Source organism: Ctenocephalides felis, unplaced genomic scaffold (assembly GCF_003426905.1).
Source record: "Ctenocephalides felis isolate EL2017-DRISC unplaced genomic scaffold, ASM342690v1 CF-g0.4_SCAFFOLD_03570, whole genome shotgun sequence".
In the NCBI taxonomy this organism is placed as follows: domain Eukaryota; kingdom Metazoa; phylum Arthropoda; class Insecta; order Siphonaptera; family Pulicidae; genus Ctenocephalides; species Ctenocephalides felis.
The window spans coordinates 28,720,339-28,728,842 of NW_020539724.1; the positions used below are offsets into that span (position 1 = coordinate 28,720,339).

General features: G+C 35.0%; 7 non-coding genes across 7 annotated transcripts; 2 read left to right on the forward strand and 5 right to left on the reverse strand.

The window, feature by feature from the left end:
* The first annotated feature begins 2,200 nt into the window (after positions 1-2,200).
* Positions 2,201-2,272, forward strand: Trnap-agg. Its single transcript has one exon. It is a non-coding gene; the product is annotated as a tRNA-Pro (tRNA).
* A 307-nt stretch (positions 2,273-2,579) lies between these two features.
* Positions 2,580-2,651, reverse strand: Trnag-ucc. The gene has a single exon. It is a non-coding gene; the product is annotated as a tRNA-Gly (tRNA).
* A 196-nt stretch (positions 2,652-2,847) lies between these two features.
* Positions 2,848-2,919, reverse strand: Trnag-ucc. The gene has a single exon. It is a non-coding gene; the product is annotated as a tRNA-Gly (tRNA).
* A 273-nt stretch (positions 2,920-3,192) lies between these two features.
* Trnar-ucu lies at positions 3,193-3,265 on the reverse strand. Its single transcript has one exon. It is a non-coding gene; the product is annotated as a tRNA-Arg (tRNA).
* Positions 3,266-5,746: 2,481 nt separating this feature from the next.
* Trnal-aag lies at positions 5,747-5,818 on the forward strand. Its single transcript has one exon. It is a non-coding gene; the product is annotated as a tRNA-Leu (tRNA).
* Positions 5,819-6,834: 1,016 nt separating this feature from the next.
* Positions 6,835-6,907, reverse strand: Trnar-ucu. Its single transcript has one exon. It is a non-coding gene; the product is annotated as a tRNA-Arg (tRNA).
* A 1,435-nt stretch (positions 6,908-8,342) lies between these two features.
* On the reverse strand, positions 8,343-8,414 carry Trnag-ucc. Its single transcript has one exon. It is a non-coding gene; the product is annotated as a tRNA-Gly (tRNA).
* Positions 8,415-8,504: the final 90 nt, after the last annotated feature.

An 8,504-nucleotide genomic window follows, 5' to 3' on the forward strand; every position in this document is an offset into this window, starting at 1 on the left:
ATTATTATATCTGATATTGATGATAAAAAAAAGTTACAGATATGTGTTATTTATTGGGCATAAGAATAATTGTTGTTTATACCCGTTATTGTTTGATGATTATAAATATTGTTTATCCTATATATCATTATTCCTACTCTTATCAATAGCACGACTAGGGCCTCCGTGGCGCAATTGACTAGCGCGCTCGGCTGTTAACCGAAAGGTTGATGGTTCGAGCCCACCCTGGGGCGTATAGTATTTATTTAATGTAATATATTTCTCGCAATGGAGTTTCACAAATAAAACAATTCACGTTATTAGTAGTCATGGCTTCAAAAATGCAAATAACACGAATGAAAATGTACTGACGTCTAGAAAAAATACTTCTATTGATTCCGAAAATATTATACATATGTAGATGTAGAAATGCAGATAATTAACGTTGTGTGTTGTTATTAGAAGATAATATAATCTTTTTATATTATCGCCAAAGATTATTTCTATATTCAGTTCCAATTTGAGTTTATTCAATATTTCATAGTTTAATAATCCGAAATTTATATAAATATTGCCAAAAAAATAAAAAAATGCTTTAAATTGTATGATTTAAAATGTTCAATCATCTGCAAAAATAAAAATAAAAAACAAAAATAATTAATTTATGTTATTTCTAGGCCAGACCTGAGCAGAAAAGCTTAATTCAACATTGAAATTATTTATTTATTAGAGAGAATGCGTTCAAGTGCAAAGAGCGCCAAATATCCGATGGTGGCGCGAGCAGCAGAAACTTTGCGGCGCACGTACGCTAAAACTATTGATGTTACAGAAAAAAACGTTATTGAATAAATTATAGAAAATTTTGTCTAGTTTAATTTTGTATATAGTTATTTTATTGTAACTTGAGTCAGAAAGGAGATATCGTTGAAAAACTGATTTTTGACGCAATTTTTCCAATATAGCGGCGGCAGCGGCAAAAATTCGAGGTGGCAAAGTTGAAATTCGTAAAGATCGCATCAAAATCTATAAAATCACCAATTTTCAATACATCCGGAAAACTCTTAAGGCAACAGCATTTTTTTGCACCAAATGACTGGGCTATTTGTATAGTTTGTATAGTTTATAGGAGTGAAGTAAATGTTAACTATTTGTGTGCGAAGAGAATAGGGCCCGATGTATGGACAAGTATTGGACACTGGTTGCGCCGTGGGTTACAGATTAGTGTAGATATAGGTTGCATATTAGAATAAGTAATGTTTTAGGATAAGTGATTATTAAATGTAAATATAGGTTAGTTAATTAAGTAACGAACAAACGCCTTTTCATTAGTAATATTTAAAGTAACTAGTCTCTTACAGGATTGCAACGTCACGTAAGGTTGTAGAAAGACCGCGAATGTACACATAATAATAATTAGAGCATGACTAAAGGAGTATAGTAAATAAATAAAAGGATATTCATGACAAATAAAAAAGAGTCCATGACAATACATATAGTTCACCCCTACTATTATCAGCATTACGACAATGGTCTACGAGGAAAAATATTTATTATTTATACCCTAGAATATTTAATGAAAATTGGTTATATCTAATAGAATTTCGTGATTTTATTGTTTATCATTGGTCTAGGGGTATGATTTCCGCTTAGGGTGCGGGAGGTCCCGGGTTCAAATCCCGGACGAGCCCGGACTTTTTTTAAAATTCGAGCACATATTATTTACTACAATGTTGTGCATTGGATGCAACACAAACACGCACTGGGTAGTACATGTGGTTCGTTGGTCTAGGGGTATGATTCCCGCTTTGGGTGGGGGAAGTCCCGGGTTCGAATCCTGTACGAGCCCGCGCATTTCTTTTAATTCAAGCACATATTTCTTACTATATTGTTGTTATAAATATAATAATAATGTCGATTTGGTATAATATTGATTCTACCCATATTGAAACTTTCTTTTAATTTTGACAAATTGATTTCTGCTTAAGGTGCAGGATGTCCCAGGTTCAAATCCCGGACGAGCCCGGACATTTCTTTAAATTCGAGTACATATCATTTACTACAAAATTGTAGTAATATTTACTACAATGTTGTAGATTGGATCCAACACAAACACGCACTGGATCAAACCCGTGGCTCGTTGGTCTAGGGGTATGATTTTGGCTTAGATAATAAACGTAAGTGGCAAATCATGTGTGAAATGAATTTATTGAGTATACCGCGTGGCTCGTTGGTCTAGAGGTGTGATTTCCGCTTAGGGTGCGGGAGGTCCCGGGTTCAAATCCCGGACGAGCCCGGACTTTCCTTTAAATTCGAGCACATATTATTTACTACAATGTTGTACATTGGATGCAACACAAACACGCACTGGGTAGAATATGTGGTTCGTTGGTCTAGGGGTATGATTCCCGCTTTGGGTGGGGGAAGTCCCGGGTTCAAATCCTGTACGAGCCCGCGCATTTCTTTAATTCAAGCACATATTTCTTACTACATTGTTGTTATAAATATAATAATAATGTCGATTTGGTATAATATTGATTCTACCCATATTGAAACTTTCTTTTAATTTTGACAAATTGCAACACGAAAGTAATAAACGTGATTGCGTCGGCCGGGAATCGAACCCGGATCAACTGCTTGGAAGGCAACTATGCTGACCATTACACCACCGACGCCTAACATATTGCATTCAATCATGGTGTAATAACTTATAGTTGTAACTTATTAAGGTGATAAAGTTTATTGTGAGTTTTTGTATGTAGACAGCAAAAGCCAAGACATGACAAATAATTTCTTAAAATTTTCATTTTACTCATATTGAAACTTTTTTTTAATATTGACAAATTGCAACACGAAAGTAATAAACGTGATTGCGTCGGCCGGGAATCGAACCCGGATCAACTGCTTGGAAGGCAACTATGATGACCATTACACCACCGACGCCTAGCATTTTGCACTCAATTATGGTGTAATAACTTATAGTTGTAACTTATTAAGTTGATAAAGTTTATTGTGAGTTTTTGTATGTAGACAGGAAAATGCCAAGACATGACAAATCATTTCTTAAAATAATATGATATTTCCGAACATCTCTTGTGGGTATTCAGCCGACAAAATTTAGACAAAAATTGCAACGCATAAACGGCTATAGTTAATTACCAATTTCCAAACTGAACTATACAATACATGGTCATTACATAAATTAGTTTTGCTAAGCATTCCTTGTGGGGATCGAACCCACGACCTTTGTATTAGAAGTCCAACGCGCTATCCGCTGCGCCAAAGGGACCACAGGCTCAAAAAAACTTTTGTTTGCAAAAAAAGTTACAGATATGTGTTATTTATTGGGTGTAAGAATAATTGTTGTTTATACCCGTTATTGTTTGATGATTATAAATATTGTTTATCCTATATATCATTTATTCCTACTCTTATCAATAGCACGACTAGGGCCTCCGTGGCACAATTGGCTAGCGCGCTCGGCTGTTAACCGAAAGGTTGATGGTTCGAGCCCACCCTGGGGCGTATAGTATTTATTTAATGTAATATATTTCTCGCAATGGAGTTTCACAAATAAAACAATTCACGTTATTAGTAGTCATGGCTTCAAAAATGCAAATAACACGAATGAAAATGTACTGACGTCTAGAAAAAATACTTCTATTGATTCCGAAAATATTATACATATGTAGATGTAGAAATGCAGATAATTGACGTTGTGTGTTGTTATTAGAAGATAATATAATCTTTTTATATTATCGCCAAAGATTATTTCTATATTCAGTTCCAATTTGAGTTTATTCAATATTTCATAGTTTAATAATCCGAAATTTATATAAATATTGCCAAAAAAATAAAAAAATGCTTTAAATTGTATGATTTAAAATGTTCAATCATCTGCAAAAATAAAAATAAAAAACAAAAATAATTAATTTATGTTATTTCTAGGCCAGACCTGAGCAGAAAAGCTTAATTCAACATTGAAATTATTTATTTATTAGAGAGAATGCGTTCAAGTGCAAAGAGCGCCAAATATCCGATGGTGGCGCGAGCAGCAGAAACTTTGCGGCGCACGTACGCTAAAACTATTGATGTTACAGAAAAAAACGTTATTGAATAAATTATAGAAAATTTGGTCTAGTTTAATTTTGTATATAGTTATTTTATTGTAACTTGAGTCAGAAAGGAGATATCGTTGAAAAACTGATTTTTGACGCAATTTTTCCAATATAGCGGCGGCAGCGGCAAAAATTCGAGGTGGCAAAGTTGAAATTTGTAAAGATCGCATCAAAATCTATAAAATCACCAATTTTCAATACATCCGGAAAACTCTTAAGGCAACAGCATTTTTTTGCACCAAATGACTGGGCTATTTGTATAGTTTGTATAGTTTATAGGAGTGAAGTAAATGTTAACTATTTGTGTGTGAAGTGAATAGGGCCCGATGTATGAACAGGTATTGGACACTGGTTGCGCCGTCGGTTACAGATTAGTGTAGATATAAGTTGCATGTTAGATTAAGCAATGTTTTAGGATAAGTGATTATTAAATGTAAATATAGGTTAGTTAATCAAGTAACGAACAAACGCCTTTTTATTAGTAATATTTAAAGTTACTAGTCTCTTACAGGATTGCGACGTCACGGTAATTTCCATACAAAACTTTGATTGAATTGCGCTCTATCTAAACGTTAATATTAAGAGCTAAAACTTTCAGAAAATTGTTTTTTATCTAATTGGAACCATTTGAGCCCCTGGGAGCAAGGAAATTTGCACATGACCATCTTAAGGACCACCCTAATGTAGTTTACACGAGCCCGGACATTTCTTTAAATTCGAGAACATATTATTTACTACAGTAATATATATTGGATCAAGAACATATTATTCACAACAATGTTGTACATTGGTTCCAACACAAACACGCACTAGATAAAACCCGTGGCTTGTTGGCCTAGGGTTATGATTTCGGCTTAGATATTAAACGTAAGTGGCAAATCATGTAATGTCGATTTGGCGAATGTACACAATAATAATAAATTAGAGCATGACTAAAGGAGTATAGTAAGTAAATAAAAGGATATTCATGACAAATAAAATGGGGTCCATGACAATGCATATAGTTCACCCCTACTATTATCAGCATTACGACAAGGGTCTACGGGAAAATATTTATTATTTATACCTAGAATATTCAATGAAAATTGTTTATATCTAATAGAAATTTCATGATTTTATTGTTCATCATATGTATAGTTTATCCCTAGTATTATAAGCATTATGACAAGGGCCCATTGTAATTATTGTTTGTGCTATATATAATTTACTCCTATTATTATCAACAGCACAACAAGAGTCTCCGTGGCGCAATTGGCGTTGGTGGTTCGAGCCCACCCAATGGCGTATGGTAGTTATTAATTATACTCTGGAATATTCAATGCATATTGTTTATACCCATAGTATTTGATGATTATATTATTCATCATATATGTAGTTTACAACGAGCCCGGACATTTCTTTGAATTCGTGAACATATTATTTACTACAGTATTATATATTGGATCAAGAACATATTATTCACAAACAAGTTGTACATTGGTTCCAACACAAACACGCACTGGATAAACCCGTGGCTTGTTGGTCTAGGGTTATGATTTCGGCTTAGATATTAAACGTAAGTGGCAAATCATGTGTAAAATGTGTTTATTGAGTAGAACCCGTGGCATGTTGTACATTGGATGCAACACAAATACGCAATGGGTACAACCCGTGGTTCGTTGGTCTAGGGGTATGATTTCTGCTTAAGGTGCAGGATGTCCCAGGTTCAAATCCCGGACGAGCCCGGACATTTCTTTAAATCCGTGTACATATCATTTACTACAAAATTGTAGTAATATTTACTACAATGTTGTAGATTGGATCCAACACAAACACGCACTGGATCAAACCCGTGGCTCGTTGGTCTAGGTGTATGATTTTGGCTTAAATAATAAACGTAAGTGGCAAATCATGTGTGAAATGAGTTTATTGAGTATACCGCGTGGCTCGTTGGTCTAGGGGTATCAAATCCTGTACGGGTTCAAATCCTGTACGAGCCCGCGCATTTCTTTTAATTCGAGCACATATTTCTTACTACATTGTTGTTATAAATATAATAATAATGTCGATTTGGTATAGTATTGATTCTACCCATATTGAAACTTTTTTTTAATTTTGACAAATTGCAAGAGAAAAGTAATAAACGTGTTTGCGTCGGCCGGGAATCGAACCCGGATCAATTGCTAAGGCAACGATGCTGACCATTACACCACCGACGCCTAAAATATTGCATTCAATTATGGTGTAATAACTTATAGTTGTAACTTATTAAGGTGATAAAGTTTATTGTGAGTTTTTGTATGTAGACAGCAAAATGCCAAGACATGACAAATAATTTCTTAAAATTTTCATTTTACTCATATTGAAACTTTTTTTTAATATTGACAAATTGCAACACGAAAGTAATAAACGTGATTGTGTCGGCCGGGAATCGAACCCGGATCAACTGCTTGGAAGGCAACTATGATGACCATTACACCCACCGCGCCTAGCATTTTGCACTCAATTATGGTGTAATAACTTATAGTTGTAACTTATTAAGTTGATAAAGTTTATTGTGAGTTTTTGTATGTAGACAGGAAAATGCCAAGACATGACAAATCATTTCTTAAAATAATGTGATATTTCCGAACATCTCTTGTGGGTATTCAGCCGACAAAATTTAGACAAAAATTGCAACGCATAAACGGCTATAGTTAATTACCAATTTCCAAACTGGACTATACAATACATGGTCATTACATAAATTAGTTTTGCTAAGCATTCCTTGTGGGGATCGAACCCACGACCTTTGTATTAGAAGTCCAACGCGCTATCCGCTGCGCCAAAGGGACCACAGGCTCAAAAAAACTTAACTATTATATCTGATATTGATGATGAAAAAAGGTTACAGATATGTGTTATTTATTGGGTATAAGAATAATTGTTGTTTGTCGATTATAAGTATTGTTTATCCTATATATCATTTATTCCTACTCTTATCAATAGCACGACTAGGGCCTCCGTGGCGCAATTGGCTAGCGCGCTCGGCTGTTAACCGAAAGGTTGATGGTTCGAGCCCACCCTGGGGCGTATAGTATTTATTATTCATACCCTGGAATATTAAAAGATATTTTTTATACCCAATAGTATTTAATGATTATATTGTTCATCATATTGTTACGAATGTGTGGGTGAGCATCCACATAACTACATAACTACCTCTCAGTCATCAGGTAGTCGTGGTCGAGGGTGTGCGTTGCCTGCATGGCCTCAAAGTCGGCAAACGTGCGGTCCAGCGCTCGAAAGGGTTAATAAAATGTTTTTAATGTAAGCCTAGAGGACGTCATGGGGGGACAGCGTTTCGGAAGCTATCCCCCGAACCGAAGTAGACTTTGTATAGTTTGTATAGTTTATAGGAGTGAAGTAAATGTTAACTATTTGTGTGGAATTGAATAGGGCCCGATGTATGGACAAGTATTGGACACTGGTTGCGCCGTGGGTTACAGATTAGTGTAGATAGGTTGCATGTTAGAATAAGCAATGTTTTAGGATAAGTGATTATTAAATGTAAATATAGGTTAGTTAATTAAGTAACGAAACAAACGCCTTTTCATTAGTAATATTTAAAGTAACTAGTCTCTTACAGGATTGCGGACGTCCCGGTAAGGTTGTAAAAGACCGCGAATGTACACAATAATAATAAATTAGAGCATGACTAAAGGAGTATAGTAAATAAAAAAAGGTTATTCATGACAAATAAAAAAAGAGTCCAAGACAATACATATAGTTCACCCCTACTATTATCAGCATTACGACAAGGGTCTACGAGGAAAAATATTTATTATTTATACCCTAGAATATTTAATGAAAATTGTTTATATCTAATAGAATTTCATGATCTTATTGTTTATCATTGGTCTAAGGGTATGATTTCCGCTTAGGGTGCGGGAGGTCCCGGGTTCAAATCCCGGACGAGCTCGGACTTTTCTTTGAATTCGAGCACATATTATTTACTACAATGTTGTGCATTGGATGCAACACAAACACGCACTGGGTAGAGCATGTGGTTCGTTGGTCTAGGGGTGTGATTACCGCTTTGGGTGGGGGAAGTCCCGGGTTCAAATCCTGTACGAGCCCGCGCATTTCTTTTAATTCAAGCACATATTTCTTACTACATTGTTGTTATAAAAATAATAATAATGTCGATTTGGTATAATATTGATTCTACCCATATTGAAACTTTCTTTTAATTTTGACAATTTGCAACACGAAAGTAATAAACGTGATTGCGTCGGCCGGGAATCGAACCCGGATCAACTGCTTGGAAGGCAACCATGCTGACCATTACACCACCGACGCCTAACATATTGCATTCAATTATGGTGTAATAACTTATAGTTGTAACTTATTAAGTTGATAAAGTTTATTGTGAGTCTCTGTATGTAGACA